The 16,637-nt window shown below is 41.4% G+C and overlaps 1 protein-coding gene and 1 long non-coding RNA gene across 6 annotated transcripts in view; one reads left to right on the top strand and one right to left on the bottom strand.

The window, feature by feature from the left end:
* The window catches only part of ERC2 (ELKS/RAB6-interacting/CAST family member 2), a 1,374,577-nt gene that overhangs the window by 728,690 nt on the left and 629,250 nt on the right, over positions 1-16,637 (top strand). The gene's annotated exons all lie outside the window — the stretch shown is intronic.
* LOC143927736 (uncharacterized) overlaps positions 1-16,637 on the bottom strand; it is a 75,999-nt gene that overhangs the window by 18,378 nt on the left and 40,984 nt on the right. Inside the window, exons 2-3 of the long non-coding RNA XR_013262312.1 lie at positions 13,270-13,318; positions 12,533-12,615 (exon numbers count right to left, since the gene is read on the bottom strand). This is a non-coding gene — a long non-coding RNA (uncharacterized LOC143927736). The remainder of the gene's footprint in view (positions 1-12,532; positions 12,616-13,269; positions 13,319-16,637) is intronic.

The raw sequence follows: 16,637 nt of genomic DNA on the forward strand, positions 1-16,637 counted from the left end.
TGCCGTAGCTGCGAATGAATCGCCTGACGTGGCGTAATCGAACGTGTCGAATGATGACAACGCCTACATCGAAAGTAGCATACAGTGACAAGCGTACGAGGCCACCGAAACATTCGATATGACAGAACCGAGCGGCTCGTGCGTACAAGCATAATGACGGTACATCGAGAACATAATGAAAAGAGGGTGCCGAAGCCCTACCTGCGACAGCCGGCCCGAGCGACAAATTCGATGGGTACGACGTCGACGAACCTACGGACGCTGATGGACGAGACGGGATTGTCAAATTGAAGACGAAAAACGTGGGAACCGCCGAACAGGCTCGCTGCGTCTGATCTGGATAGTCGGCCCTTGATATCTGACGTATCAGGTATCGCGCACCGGAACCGACGAGGAAGATGGGCGAACGGCAGGTTATATACACCACCGGGCTCCTCCCATAATTTCAGGCCACCATACTGGCCTTTCTATATATATATATATATATATATATATATATATTTTTTTTTTTTCTAACACCCTAGAGAATAAAATGGCGGTCTTTACAATGCTATATGTCACACTGTATTTGTGCAGCGGTCTTACAGGCGCACTTTTTTTGAAAGAAAATACCCTTTTTTGAAGGAAAGTTAGCCATTAAAGTTAGCCAGTTTTTTTGTTTATATTGTGAAAGATGATGATACACTGAGTAAATTGATACCCAACATGTCACGCTTCAAAATTGCGCCCACTCATGGAATGGTGACAAATTTTACCCTTAAAAATCTCCATAGGTCTAGGACTAGAATTATTGCTCTTGCTCTAACAATCACAGTGATACCTCACATGTGTGTGTTTGAGTACCGTTTACATATGAGGGGGCTACTCACGTATGCATTTGCTTCTTCACGTGAGCTCAGCGGGACAGGGCACGTTACAACATTTTTTTCTTATTTATTTTACTTTTTATTCTTCATTTTTACACTGTTCTTTTTTTTTTTTTAAGTATTACTTGTATTCCTATTACAAGGAATATAAATATCACTTGTAATAGAAAAAAAAAAAGCATGACAGGACCTCTTAAATATGGGCTCTTGGGTCAAAAATACCTCGGTTTATACTTCCCATTCTTCCTCACTATGGTTCAGTGTTCACCATGATCAGGGGAGCTTTGTTTTTGGAAGTAGCTTTTATCATTTCCTGTGATATTATCACCAGACTTGTAATTTCTTGCAGGAGTAGCTGTTGAGGGCTCAATTCCTATTGACAAAGACGTGCAACCAGGACTGTATCTCCCAAGAGACCTTTCCCGACACACGGGGAGATTTACTAAAACTGCTACTCACAGAATCAGCTTCTAACTACAGCTTGTTCAATTAGGCAATAATAAATTGACAACAAGGCTCCATTCACATTAGAGTGACTTGAAAGTTGCATGATTTCCAGTGCGACTTTGGTGCACTTTGATCTGACTGCACTCTCTGGATCAAAAGTCACATCAAAGTAGTGCAGACACTTTTCAAAGTTGCACTGACTTTCACCACTTCCTGCCTGGCATATAGAAAAATGACGGCCGGAAAGTGGTTGTATTATCCTGACTAGACGTCATATGATGTCCAACAGGATAAGCCGATAGTGCCCGCCTGTGGGGGCGCGTGGTGATCGGTGGTGTGGTGTGTCAATCTGACACACTGCATCTCCAATCTAGGTAAAGAGAGTCTATGGCTTTTTACCATGTGATCAGCCGTGTCCAATCACAGCTGATCATAGTGTAAGCAGGAAGAAATGTTTATCGGCTTTTCCTCCACTTGCTAACACTGACAGGCACGAGTAGAGAAGAGCCGATCGGCTGCTCTTCTGACAGGGGGGGTCTGCACTGATAATCAGCACATCGATTATCAGTGAAGACCCATTGAGGATGCCTACTTCAGACCACCAGATGAGCCCACCTTGGTTGGCAATCAGTGCCAATCAGTGACCGTTAGGATGGCACTCTGTGCCCACCAATGATGCCTGCCAGTGCCTCCTCATCAGTGCTGCCTATCAGTGCCATTTATCAGTGCCACCCATCAGTGCCCACCAGTGCCACCCATCAGTGCCCACCAGTGCCGCCTATAAGTGCCCACCAGTGCCACCTATTAGTGCCACTTATGATTGCCCATCAGTGCCACCTATGAGTGCCCATCAGTGCCACCTATTAGTGCTGCATACCATTGCCACCTATCAGTGCCCATCAGTGCTGCATATAAGTGCCTCATCATCAGTGCCCATCAATGCCACCTCATCAGTGCCAATCAGTACAGCCTCATCAGTGCCCATTAGTGCAGCATCATCAGTGCTCATCAGTAAGGAGAAAACCTACTTATTTACAAAGTTTTGTAACAAAGAAAAACTTTTTTTTTTAAATTTCAGTCTTTTCTTTATTTTTGTAGCGCAAAAAATAAAAAACCCCTGTGGTGATCAAATACCACCAAAAGAAAGTTCTATTTGTAGGAAAAAATGGTAAAAACGTTTTTTTGGGTACAGTGTCGCATGACTGCGCAATTGTGATTCAAAATGCTACAGCGCTGAATGCTGAAAATTGGACTGGGCAGGAAGGCGGGAAAGTGCCATGTATTGAAGTGGTTAAAGAGGAGTTACTATTGGGAAACTTACCTGTTCAGGCATCCAACAGTGTCTTCACCTGAGCCGATTCTCGAGTGCTGGTGTCACCATCTTGGCTAAGGGAAACGAGCAGTGAAACCTTACAGCTTCACTGCTGGTTTCCTACTGCACATGCACGAATCTCGCTGCACACTGTGAATGGACTGGCTGCGGGGGGGGGGGGGGAGGGGGAGGAGGAGGCGGGGACCAAACTTGGTTCTCACTTTGCGACGGTGACAAGTACCCTCTCCCCCCTAAAAGGTGGCAAACGTGGCAGGGGGGGGGGGGTAGACAAACAGACACAAGTGTGTGTTACACAAGTGTGATTAGAGCCTTAAACCTAGAAGCTGATTTGTTACAATGCAGAGTATGGGCAGGCTTTTTGTAGTCAAGGGAGCAGCTTTGTTCTCCTGAAAAAGAAATTGATGTGTGCAGTTGGATTGGGACAGAGGAAAGTGGAGGACAGGGGGAATTCTGTGGTCAAGCAGGCAGGGTCCTCAGCGTTTCTTGAGCTTTTACAGCAACAAAGCACTGTGTGGTCAGCCTAAACATCAAGTAATGAGCACATTGGATTTATAGTAGAGCACTAGGTATTTTGCATTTTTAAAGGGATAAAATAAGAAAATGTGCATGTATTGCAGAGATGTAATGTACTTTTTTTTTTTGCCCTGACATACATTACAGGCAGCTGTGTGTTAAGTACACCCCATTCATGCTGAGTTTGTATATATTTTTTTCAGTCTTTAAAACCTAAACAGGCTAAGTCATGTTTCATGTTTTACCACAGCCCTGCATGAACGGTATTATAGTAATATTACTTCCTAACGCTGCGTTGTTTCAGCTTAGCTCTCATGTAGTATAACTTTGTGTGACCAAAAAGAGTTTGAGTTCCTGCTGAGAGTGGAGAGTCCTATCCCTGCCCAAACACAAACAGAACAGCAGGATGTTAATACAACAGAGACTTCCGTGGGAAGTAGTCAGCTGTCTGATATCTTCTTCAGACCCACGGGATGCTGGCTCAAGTATGAGTAGAAGCAAGCTTGCTGCTCGTTGTGTCCCAACTTGCATTTTTGACACTTACTTGCAAACACCATAAACATTACAAGCCTATTAAAACCATGCTTTGTTCTCTGAAACAGAAGCGCACAGCTTCACAAGTGTGTCTGTTTCAGGGAAACATGGCCACCTGCCTATAAAGGCCCATCTCTGAGAAAGTCTGGGAACAGCGTGAGGGCCTGTTTACCTGGCAAATTGTCTAAGGGACATAATGACGCTATGGCATTGATGAATGCTTAGTGTCACCTGTTTACACCTCGGCTGACGCCATAAAACTTCACAACGTGTTGTCTTGGTATGAATGACATTTTGGGATCATTTCTGAACTGTGTGGAATTTTCAGGCTGACAAATTCCACAGTGTCTATGGCCTCTTAGTGGCTATAAAAACTTGTATTGCTTCTCTGCAGTTATTGGGATATCGGATGTGTACCGTGCTTGACAACTGTTCCTGATTTTTAGGAATATTCTCATTTTTTCAAGGTTTTCTCTCAGCTTTCAGGGCCAGTTCACACTGCTGCGATGCGAGAACCAGTGTGAATCCAGTACGGCAGTGATTCTCAACCAGGGTTCCTCAAGAGGATGCTAGGGGTTCTTCCAGCATTGGGCAATTTCTGCCTCTCAGATACATTTCCACTGACACCACTGATCTTTTTAACTATCTGTAAGGAGGTAATTCTTCGCAATGACCACAAGTGTAAGGACCATTCTTCCCACTGACCATCACACTAATGTATCATGAGTTGTAGATTTCTAATTTTTAGAAGGGGTTCCCTAAGACCGCAGAACTATTTCAAGGGTTCCTTTGTGTTGAAAAGGTTGAGAAAGGCTGCAGTATGGGTTTCACAATTGCATTTCACCCACTGGCAGTTCACACTGCCCTATGTGAACCGCTTCGGGCATAGCTCCCAACTGTCCCTCATTTCGAGGGACTGTCCCTAATTTGAAGCACTGTCCCCCTGTCCCCCTTTCCTCCTCATTTGTCCCTCATTTTGGTCTGATCTATATAGATATATATAAAATGCACTTTTTATCTTTCAAAAAGTGTTTCCCAGTGCTAAACCTTACATCTAGTTTCTATATTGCTGCATATGTAAAATTCCAAAAGCCAATATAAATGAATAGTAGTGGTAAAAAAAGCACTTGTGGGTTTAACCACTCTTCTTTGTTTGTACAATTCTTCTTTAAGGGGGCGTGGCAAGGTGTGTGTCCTGTACCTGCATACTTTTGCTGATAGGTGGCCCTCATTCCTATCTCAAAAAGTTGGGAGGTATGGCTGCAGGTGTCAATAGAAAGTTAATGACACCCCCAGATCTGTTCACATATCGCAGTGCGAACTGTGAATTTGGACAGGAATCAGATCACATGATCAAAGGGTCCTTCACAATTTTGGTCCGAATGCGATGCAAATTCAACCATACAATCTGCATGGCTGAATTTGCATCGCACAGACTTTGCATGTGATTTGCACAGCAGTGCGGTGCGAATCCCATACAGCGCCTGACAGTTCACTTTTGATCACTTTTGTTAAATACCTCATCTTTTTGTGCTCACTAGATTGTCATTATCCTATGTTCTTTTATTTATTACAGGTACCTCTATAGCGCCATAAATGTATGCAGTGATCTATAGCGCTGTCATTTTTAAAGTTGACCTGTGCTTAAAAAGTGAAGATTTGCTATGTTATAGGGCACATATTAAAGTATTAAATAAAATCTAATGTTTTCAATGAAATCTATGGTAATATTTGCAATGTTAAAGGGCATATATAAAAGTATTAAATTAAATGAAATCTATGGTCTCAGCATACACTTAAGCCTTTTATACACTAATAGTTTATTTTTTCGTTCAACTCAGCGTGTTGAACGTAAAAAAAAAGGAAAAACCTTACTCCGGTCAGAGTTGCTGTACTAACAGTCTGACGATAGTACAGCGATCTCCCCTGCTGAGCTGTTGCGTTCTGACAGGGGAACACCCCCCTCACCAGAACACTCTGCTCAACGCTCTCAGCCATTGGCTGAGAGCCCTGATCAGGAGTCGGTCGGCTACTGGTTTTCCAGCATGCCAAATGGCTGGCTTCTGTCATAACCAGCTTATACCAGAAATACACATGGGCCGAATGTCGGCTATTTTTTATTTGACATTCGACCTGTGTGTACTAGGCATTACAGTTACACATACAGTCATTTTTGGCAATCCAATATAAGCTTTCTTGAAAACGTTCCTTTTATTTTATGAGTGCTGCCTGTCTACTAACCATCTCTTTCCACAACTTCCTGGACTCCCTGCATGCTTTGCATCTGCTCTGCTAATTACTTTCAGTTTCTAGGACTACATATCCCATGGTTCTTGCTCCACCCTCTGAAACTCCTTCTCTCAGGACCTCTTTATTTCAGAAGGCAGGCCCTGTGAAATGTCTGACCCAGCAGTGCCTACCCACAGGGCATAGTGAATATGTGACACAGAATGTCAAGGAAGTAAATATGTGGAGATGTTTACAAAATGCATTTACAAACTTCAAGATCATTCAGATCGATAGGAATAGGCTATAAATAATTGAAATACAGTGTGGAAAGGAATATATGATTTTAGATTTTGACTGTAAATAAGCTTTAAATGTACCTAAGCGGTGCCCAGAAAAATGTGGCTTCAGCTTCGGTTCCTCCTAAAAAATTGCAGGGCACTTCCTGGTATGTGAGTGTGCCTAGGCAACCCTTTGCCTTCAGCCTCACCGTAGTATATTTGCAGTGTAAGATCTAAGGCACTGCTGTCTCTTGATTGCTAGTTTCAAGCACTACTGGTGACTAGTTGTTTGCTCTCTGCCTGCCTGCCTTACAGAATTCAGTTTCCCTTTATGATTTGATTTATTAAAGGATATTGTTTAATTTTAATCTCCCAAAAATGTATTAAATGGGCCGTAGGAATTAAATGAAGGTACCCAGAAGTGTGTGCTCAATGAGCCCTGTAATCTGGAGCAGTCAAAGATTTAACCATTGGCTATGCAAAAGTTTACACTTATCCCTGCCTCTTTCAGCCTCCTTTGCCTGGTATTTGACCTGTCAAATTATTGGATGTCTGTATTTGTCTGCACTGGTCAGTGCTATAGCTGAGGAGGGAGAGGAGGCCATATGCTGATTTCAGGATAAACATGATTCTAATGGTTGTAATAAAAAAAATGAAATAACAAACATGTTATACTTACCTGCTCTGTGCAATAGTTTTTTCACAGAGCAGCCCCGATCCTTTTCTTTATGGGTCCCCTGCCGACAGTCTTGGCTCCTCCGCCCTGCCGCATGCCCCTAATAGCAAGCCTCTTGCTATGGGGGGACTCAAGCATGCTCGCTCCTGAGCCACGCTCCTGTGAATGAACATTGTCCATTCACACGCAAAGTGTGGTTCGGCCCCCTCCTGCTGTCTCCTCATTGGCTCACTGGCTGCTGTGTGTGAGCCAATGAGGACAGAGCGAACTGAGAGTGCCGCTGTTCTCATGCATATTCCTGGATCGAGATAGGGCTCAGGTAAGTATAAGGACCTAGAAGGTTTTTTTACCTTAATGCATAGAATGCATTACGGTAAAAAAACCTTCTGCCTTTAGAACCACTTTAGGTTGATATATAATAAAGTAATAATCACGATGACGGCTGGGCGGGACTTTTGTCGTTCCGTCACATGATGTCCTCCTGGAACATGACTTGCACAGCCGTGGGGACGCACTGTGGCGCAATCTGGACAAAGCCAATAATTGATCAGTGTACCACTGCCGGTACCATGTAATTGCTGTGCACAATCAAAACAGATCACAGGACAATTGTAAACAATTAATGGCTTTGATGGCTATTCATTGTGTAAAATTGTGTCGCTAGCAGTGATTGGTCACAGTGATCACATGGTACAGACAGGGCCAATCACAGCCCATCTGTACCATGTGACTGTACCATGTGATTAGCTGTGGCAAGTAGCAGCTGATCATAACACACACTGAATGAATCAACTTCATTCTGTAAAAATGGTTGCTTATACCAGTAAAATGCACTGGTTATGTTAATCATTATGTTATGGTAATCATTATGTTACTATGGTAACACTGTATTGCTCTGGTCACAGTGTGTTAAAAAAATAATCGTAAGAAAAAAACATAATATAATAAAAAAGAAAAAAAATATTTTTTTTAAATGGGAAAAAAAAATATTATTATTATTTTTTACATGCTGCTATTATTTAGTGTACCTTATCATCAGTTATATGATTACGCTGTACTTTTAATTTCTTCAATTTCCAAAAAACTGTGATAAAAATTATCACTTCGAAAAACTTGCAATGCCTCTTACTAAATACCTTGGACTGTCTACTTTCCAAAAAGGGTCACTTGGGGGGTATTTGTACTGTCCTGAAGGGGTACCCACTGATGAAGTTCTGCCCCCTGGGACATAAAACGTACGGGAAGGAGTCATGTCTCCTTGGGATCTCATGTTACGAGCGCTCGTATGCTGGCACTTATTTGAATTGCCTGTTTTGTAAGTGTATTCCTTTTATCTCTATTAAACGATTGCTAGCAGAGAGCAATATGTGTCCTTTTTTATTTTTCATCCCCTGGATATTGGTTTCCCTCTGTGTGCAAGTCTTGAGGCAAGCTATTCTGATGGGATATCCATGTGTGGACATGTCCGGCTGTATTGCGTGCCTAACACCATGAGGATCTCTGAGATTGCGCTTGTGGATGCATACCTGTTATGGGAAAGCCTATGTGACCCTTTGTTGATGTGAGTGGCTAGGAGTGTCTATGGTGGAGGTTACACATCGTGTCACGGAGTCCATTCTTTTAAAGGCACATCTTCACTTCACTTGAAATCTTGGGTGCTCATTATTAACCACTTCAGCCCCGGAAGGATTAAGCCCTTTAATGACCAGACTATTTTTTTCAATACGGCACTGCATCGCTTTAAATGACAATTGCACGGTCATGCGCTGTTGTACCCAAATAAATTTGTGTAAATTTTTTCCCACAAATAGAGCCTAAATATTCTTTTGGTGGTATTTGATCACCTCTGTGACATTTATTTTTTGGGCTATAAAAAAAAAACCCAATATTTTTTACTTTCTGTCATAATACATATCCAAAAAAAAAAATAATATAAAAAAAGTATTCACCAGTTTAGGCCAATATGTATTCTTCTACATATTTTTGGTAAAATAAAAACACATTTAGCGTATCTTGATTGGTTTGCACTAAAGTTATAGTGTCTACAAACTATGGGATATATATATGGACTTTTATTATTATTTTTTATTGTTTTTACTGTTAATGGTGGCGATCTGCAATTTTAAGTGGGACTGCAACATTACGGTGGACAAATCTGACCCAGAGTGTATTGTCCCATCAAAACAGGGATCCACCTTGTTTACATAGGAAGATCCCCGTTCTGCCCCTCTTTACAGCGATCGCGGGTGGCCGGTGGACATCGAGTCCACTGGACCCACGGGCAAACTCCTGCGGCGTGCGCTCGACCTGCCGCAGGATATGTGCAGTGGGAAATTCAGAAGTGGTTAATGAACTTTCTCTATAAGCGCTGCACTACTTGCACTTTATTCATCTGGGGTGTTGTAAATTTACCTGGAGTCTTCAACTTCTGTCATTATCTTTGTTTTATTTTGCGCTGGTTTTATTAATTATTGTGTATTACAGTAAATGGGACTGGATACAAATGTACGCCATACGCAGAATACATTTTGACCTAAATTAAGGTTATTAACCACTTCACGCCCGGCCTATAGCAAAATGAAGGCCAAGCGGTGGTCCTGTTATCCTGACTGGGCGTCATATGACGTCCAGCAGGATAACTTCCGGTGCACGATGATCTCATTAAAGAGCCTCTGACAGAGGTGCTTTACCACGTGATCAGCCGTATCCAATCACGGCTGATCACGATGGAAACAGGAAGAGCCGTTGATCGGCTTTTCCTCACTTGTGTCTGACAGATGTGACTAGAGGAGAGCCGATCTGCGGCTCTCCTGACAGGGGGATCTGCGCTGATTGTTTATCAGCACAGCCTCCCCCCCCTCGTGGATGCCCACCCAGGACCACCAGGGATGCCGCCACACCACCAGAGATGCCCACAAAGGTACCCCAATAGGTATGCCACCCTGGACTACCAGGGAGATGGCAATCAATGCCCAGGCACATGGCAGTCAGTGCCCATTAGCAATGCCTGCCAATGCCATCATTGATGCCTATCAGTACCCAGCAGTGCCGCCTATCAGTGTCACCAAAAAATTGATAACAGAAACTGAGAAAAATGCTTGGTTTTTTCAAAATTTTAATTTTCTTCCCATTTATCTAGCAAAGAATTAAAAAAAACTATGGTTATTAAATAACACAAAAAACAAAGCTCTATTTGTGTAAAAAAAGATACAATTTTAATTTGGGTACCACACAATTTAAAGTTCAACAGCATTTTAAGCTGAAAATTGGCCTGGGCAGGAAGGGGGTGAAAGTGCCGGTATTGAAGTGGTTAACAATTTCCACTAAATGGTCAGGGTCATACATAATTAGATTGCATTAAGGATTTATATTACTGCCATTCGAGTTTGATGGTTGAAGATGAACATCATTGGTCTATAGAATCACAAGGTAGGTGTTCTCAGAATATCACAATACTGGAAACCAGAGAATCAGATTCAGCAGGGTTCCCAGGTGTACTCAAGCAAAGTCAGGATGAATCCTAAAATTCTTGGCAGCATAACTTCTCTTCTTGGTATTTATGTCCATGCCTCATTTTCAAATGCCTGGAGTGTTCCTTTACATGTGTCTATGCCAATGTTTAATTTATATCCATTAAAAGATGCAAGGTAATGTAAAAATGCTCTTAAGACATGGATAGAATCTGAAGTTGTTTGTGGCATGTTAAATGGGGATATAATTAGCTTAGGGTTTTATATGAAAGGGCTTGGGTGCTCTAAGTATTCTGTGTCTGATGCCGCTCTGTTTGTTTGCCAGCTGAATAATTCCCTTGTCTAATGCAGTCCATTCCCAAGGGCCCGTGTGACACAGAGGGCACAGCTGATCCACTGCAGACTTCCACATTGGTAGAGTCAGCCAACAAACCTATTATGGCTCCTCCAGATGTTCTACTCCTTTCAAAAAATGTGAACTTTTTCCAAGAGTTTTGTAGTAAATTGCAGGGCCAGAGCATCATAATTTAAAGAGGGATAAAAGGAAGGATAGTCCGATTGTAAAAATCTCTAAGAGCCATGTTTCTAACTCATAGTATTTTTTTGTCTTTTAACCTACTGTTCAATTTGAAGTACTATCTCAAATAAGTACTATCATTATTATTATTATTATTATTATTATTATTATTATTATTATTATTATTATTATTCATAATTTATATGGCACCAACAGTTTGTGCAGTGCTTTACAATACAAAGGCAACCAATGCAGTTACAATACAATTCAGTAGAAAAGGATTAGGCACATTTACAAATGTATTGACTCCCTTTTCTCTATTATTTTGCTGGGATTAGCAAGGGTCTGCCATAAAGGTGCTTGCCGTGAATTAAAGAGGTTTTTCACCCTATTTGAAAAAAAAATAATAGTTAGCATCCTCTACTGTAGCTGCTGACTTCTAATGAAAGGATATCCACCTGTCCAGAGATCCAGCGCTAACCTCGCCTGGGCCGGTTCTACGCAGGTCTTCGAGTCCCCAGCACAGGCATGTTAACTGGAAAGCCAGTTGGGACTCCTTGCGGTGTCAAAGTCGGGATGGGTGGCACAATGCTCTCTGTGAATGGTCCTGAAGCCTTCTGGGACCTATGATGTGTCACAGAAGGGAGGGGGTGAAGAACTCCCAGTAGAGGCGATCTGGCCAGAAGTTGGAGCTGGTACCTCTCAAAACCAGGCAACTGTGCCCCCTCCAAGAAAATGTTCCAGAAGAGGAGAAATCATAAATCGGAACTTCCTCTTTAGGGTGAAGTCCTGCTTTAAATGTTCTGAGATGCTTCAATTGTGTGTCTGCAGCAGCCCTATGTGTAGCTGTACACCGGAGACCTAACAATTTATAAAATGTTAATCCCTTGTTTTCCCCTTTGGCGGCATGCTCCTAAAAACTTGCTAACAGGATCATAGGGAGTGTAAATATGAAAATGGCATTATAACGTTATACCAACTACCTACAATTCAGTCAAATACTAAGCGTATCCAATACTTAATATCTAAGAGATCAGAAAATAAACATTTCTATGTATAATATAAGTCTGAATGTTGCTGGTTTGCGTATAGTCCTTGGTTTAGGTGCACTGGCAACACAAATAGAGTCAGAATATCAGTTTCATTTCAAAGTTCCTCAAGAGCCCAATACTGAGGTGTTCTATTATACATATTGTTTATCACACTGTGGACCACCCTCATACCTCTCTATGGCATGTTAGGCTTTTCTTCAAATTTAGTACCCAATAGGCAGGCATGGAGGCAGACCAGAGAGCAATTGACTATTCATTTGCACCTAATTTGCATAATTGTGTTTTGGGGTTCCCAGAAACCCTATAAATAAACTGAAAATGCATAAAGACACCTAGAGGACAGTTTACTATAATAGAGAAAATCACAAGGTATTTTTTACATAGTTACCACATAATGACTGTGCCATATTTTTATGATTGCATTATATAGTTACACTTTTGTAGATGATTCTCCTAGTGAGCACTTGTATTTCATGTAATGTGACCCTGCCAACCCAAGACGACTTGTATGTACAACATACCTGTAAAAAAAAAGAAAAAGAAAAAAAAGTATTTTTACAGTGGCCCATTTCTTGATAAGCTACCAATTCACTGCTTTCCGGCAGCTGCAATTATACCTGTTGGGTTTGTGACCACCCATTCCTCTATTACCGACTGTAGTTTTTCTTGCTGGCTTGCCTGTCAACACAGGATATGTGAGCTGTTGGGAGGAACCACAATGAGCAGTAAGTGGGAGCTGGTATTTGACCCACCCAACTTGTTGAATACTTGCAAGGACTGTAAGCAACTAAGCGGCTTTTTAAGAAATGGGCTACTAGAAGGTAAGTATATGCAATCTTCTTGTAACCGATATGTTGCCCATACAAGTGGCCCCGTGCTAACAGGTTCGCTTTGAGAAATTCTATCATTTTGGTCAACAACTGCTGCGATAAATGGGTTGATTTACTAAAGTTAAATTGCTTTACATGTAAAGCAAAGAATAACTCTGGAGCAAATTCCCTTGCAGGTTGCAAAGCGCACATTCTGTTTGCCTTTAGTAAATCAACCCCAAAATCGCAGCGTCCTAAAGATTGATTTGTTTTCAACATGTTATACTTGATTAGTAGACTTGTGCTAAGAGAGAGAAAAAAGAGTAAAGGCACAGGATCAGATAATCGTATGAAAAATATCGCTTTCGAATCAATCATACGATAATCTGATCATTAGTGCACAGCTTTCGAAAGCCAATAATGACAATTCATGCAAAATTATCCGATGGCACTAATTTGGGAATTTTTTCTTGTACAATAACAAATCATACCATTTTCGTTCAGTCAGTACAATTGTCATTCGAAAATACAAAAATTCTTCTTACTTTCACATTTTTATTCTGTGGTACGAGAATGTTCATAACTTGGTAAACTCTTCATTTTCGATATGAGATTAGCATGCAAAAAAAAACACAGATGGTCATTTGTCTGATAATTTCATTGTGTGTTTCAGGCATAAGACATAACCATTGTGCAGCACTAGATGGCAGATCCTGCATTGGTAATAAAAAATATGGCTGTCCCTATTTATATGTAGTTATAAACTTTACAAGGGAAAAAAAAAGAAAAAAACATTTGAAATGTTAATAAACACTTATAGGAATATTTACCTGATATTGGTCACTTTCACATATATAGCTAGACAAAATTAGAAATTTAGAAAATTCCCTTTAAACCCATTGCTATGTATTCAGTAGAATATCAGAATTTGGTGGGTTTACCATTTATTAGCTATACTAGCTAAATACACCCAGAGGAATTTAAGGATGCCAATAAAGGACACTGTGGAAGTTTTTCCACCCACATGAAGAAGAAAGATTGCACTTGCATTTAAATGACCAGTTTTGGCCTTGACGGGAATACTACAGGATAAGAGGCATAATTATGAAAATAACTGTTATTTAGAAAATTGTTATTAATACGTTTCTGCAGTGTACACCCCAAATAGAGGTCTTTATCGCTCACTCTCTTGTCCTGTGTGTGGTCTCTACGAAAATGGGAAAGAGCTGTGTAAATGCCTTTGGTTTAGCAAAACCTGGTTGGCTGCTGTAAATTTAGTGTGATTCAGCAGCTATAAAGCAGACAACTACTTTCAGGCTGCCAGGACTTCCTCCAACCATCTGCCATCTTAGGTAGGAGAAAGTGTCTTAGTTTTCTATGTGAACGATGAAACATAGATGCTGAAAACAGCAAGAGATGGGGAAAAGTGCACTGTGCCTTTCCAGGGTTAGAAAAAGGTCACTTTAATATTGCATAAGTGACCTCGGAGGAAATACAAGTGAAACTGCAAGCAGACATCCCAGGTCATGCACTGCATTCATCCATGCATAAATCAGCAAAACGGCATTAACAAGTAGAATACATTTGCTGGAAGCAGCTCACTGAATGGGTGACCGGAAGAGAGCTAGTGCTCTGTGCATGCAAGACAAAGTAGAATTTTAAAGTATAACTAAAGACAAACATTTTTTTTCAGTTTTGGACAAAGTGGAGAGGGAAAAACACCTATTAGGTTTTTTTTTTTTTTTTTCAAAAAGGTTTATTAAAGCGATAAATAGAAAACAGCGTCAGTAAAAAGGATCAAATGACATATACATCATATGCAGTTGGATGACAAGATTATAATAAAATGGCGAACAGACCATAGGATTCTACAGTGGCATAGATCTTACATCCAATGAAAAATCGTAATAGAGGGAAAGCAAAAATATTCAATGTCCTGACCTTCATATTTGTAATGTATAAGAATAGACAACACAAAGAAAGAAATGAGAAGTCTAGAAAGAAAGAAAAGAGAGAGAAGAAAAAAACAAAAATAATAAAAATAGAATTTCTTTTATTAATTTTTTATTCCTTAGTTCTTTTTTTTTTTTTTCAGATAGGCAAGAGATAAAAAAAAAAATCCCCGGTGTGATCATTTTTGTAATCTAAATAGGAACCATGGATTCCACTTTAGGTCATATATATGAGTTGTGTCCTGTAAAGTATGGAAAATCTTTTCAGTCAGCATTACTTGATCAATGCGTGAGAGAACCTGAGATAAAGGGATCGAAGAGGACTTCCAATGTAACGCTATAGTCCATAGCATAGAAACAGAGATGGAATGGACGAGCCTCACTAGAGGTTTAGGGGTGTCCTGTGGGGTTTGGAAGAGAAGACAGTGGTGGTAAGTAGGGGGCATCGCTCGACCAGCGAGCTTGTCTATCAATCTCAAGATCTCCTGCCAAACTGGCCGAATCCGGTCACATTCCCCAAAAATGTGAACAAAGGTGCCTTGGTGATTGCAACCTCTAAAACAGTTGGGGGATGTATGAACATAAATCTTGTGCAAACGTACCGGGGTGTAGTACCATCTAGTAATTATTTTAATAGCTGTTTCCCTAATTGTTAAGGATCTGGTGCATTTACACATGTTGTCCCATCCCTCCTCCCAGTCCACAACACCGGCCCCTAGTGCAAGCTCCTGTTCCCATTGTGATCTATACTTCAGAGTCTGAACCATTGTAAGTCCCTCTAGAGCTTTATAGATCAGGGAAATCAGGCCTTTTTGGCGTGGGAAGTTAAAACATAAATCCTCAAAGATGGTGAGTTGGACCTGGGACCGGAGTCTGTAATGGGAGAGAAAGAAGTGACGGATTTCCAGGTTTCTGAAAAGTTCCCTGTCAGGGAGTTGGTGCTGGGTCTGTAATACTGTGAAGGGAATGAAATCAGAACCCGTAACGAAGTCCCTTAACTGAGTAAGCTTGCATTGAACCCACAATCTGAAAGACTCAGGATGGAGATAGGCTGGGGGGAACCTAGGATCGCCCAGGTAAGAGGCGCCCACAGAGCTCTCCGAAGTGAGGTTGTATTTGTGCTTGTAGCGATGCCACAGTTGCAGGCTGTCTGCTACCATAGTGTTAAGCGTGCATAAGGTTGAGTGAGGTCGATGGGTTGACCACATAAGGCCCGGGAGATAAAAGGGTGCTATCGAATCACTCTCAAAACGCACCCAAGGAACTCTGGAATTAGGGATCGACCATTGTGCTTGTTGCGTAAATCTGCAGGTAAGATAATACAACCAGATTTGAGGAACCCCTAGGCCTCCACTTCTCATAGGGCTTTATAGGACACCCTTGGCAAACCTGGGCGACCTATTATTCCAAATGATTCTGTTAAAATGGGACTGAAGGTTGAGGAGAAAAGATTTAGAAAGCCTAACCGGTAGGGAGCGAAACAGATATAGCAGCCTGGGAAGGATGACCATTTTGAGCGCAGTGATTCTCCCTATAAAGGGGATATACCTATTAGGTTTTTATTGCTGTCTGTGAACAAACATGTCATACTTATCTACTCTATGCTGTGGTTTTGCACAGAGCATCCTCTTCTCATGTCCCTCTTCGGAGCTTCTGGCCCCTTCCTCCTGTTGAGTGCCCCCACAGCAAGAAGCTTGCTATTGGGACACACAAAGTTGAGCCACAACTCCGTGTATCCATTCAGACACGGAGTTGTGGCCCAGCCCCACCCCCTCTCTCTCCTCATTGGCACACTGACTTTGTCTGATGACAAATTTTGTCACTTTCCTTGTCTGATGACAAATTTCCCCACAAATCACTATCGCTTGATTCTGCAACTGATTCTAATTCACTATCGCTGTTTTCTAGCTGATCTAAAACCGCTTTTGACGTAGAGGTACACTTTTTGGATGCCATGGACC

This window comes from Lithobates pipiens, unplaced genomic scaffold (genome assembly GCF_037356315.1).
Source record: "Lithobates pipiens isolate NorthernLeopardFrog02 unplaced genomic scaffold, aLitPip1_a1.2 Scaffold_23, whole genome shotgun sequence".
Lineage (NCBI taxonomy): Eukaryota > Metazoa > Chordata > Amphibia > Anura > Ranidae > Lithobates > Lithobates pipiens.